The sequence below is a fragment of the Carlito syrichta genome, unplaced genomic scaffold, assembly GCF_000164805.1.
Source record: "Carlito syrichta isolate Samal-C Ts95f unplaced genomic scaffold, Tarsius_syrichta-2.0.1 Scaffold304715, whole genome shotgun sequence".
Classification (NCBI taxonomy): Eukaryota; Metazoa; Chordata; class Mammalia; order Primates; family Tarsiidae; genus Carlito; species Carlito syrichta.
The window spans coordinates 247,039-247,636 of record NW_007248811.1 but is presented as its reverse complement, the minus strand read 5'-3'; positions in this window follow the sequence as shown (position 1 = coordinate 247,636).

Genomic DNA, 598 nt, shown 5'->3' with positions numbered 1-598 from the left:
CCCCCCCCCGCCGCTGCTGCCGCTTCAAGCAACCACGCCCCGCGGGCCCCAGGGCTCGCCGCCCTAGGGCTCGCTGCCCCCGCTCAGCCTGCAAGCCGCTCCTCCATCCGCCCCGCCCCCGCGCGCCCCATCCGCCCCCGCGGCCGGCCCTGGGAGCGCCGGGTGAGTCCTTGCGCCTGCGCCTCGTCAACTTCCTGCCAGGGAGCGCCCCGCCCACACCCAGAAGCCCGCCTCCGAACGCCGCGTGAAACCCGCCCGCCGCGCGTCATTGGTCGAGGCTCCCGAGCGGTTGGCTCCCAGGCCCGCCTCTCCGACGCCTCTTACTTTTCCCAGGGCGGATGCGCCTGCGCTCAGCTGCCTGGGCGGGCTGGGAGGCGCGGGTTGAAAAGTCTCGTTCCAAGTTTGGAGAGAGAGAGAAGAGCGCTTCAGTCCTCGGTACCCGCGAGCGGGGAGGAGGCAGAAAAGGAGGACGAGGCGTTTGGGTAGCACCCAAGCAGCAAGACGGAGCTCAAGCTTTGAGAGCTAGTAGTGTGTGACGCGCCTGGCAAAGGCAGAAGCGCCAGTGGTCGGGCTGCTCTTGGCTTGCTAGGGGAGTCCG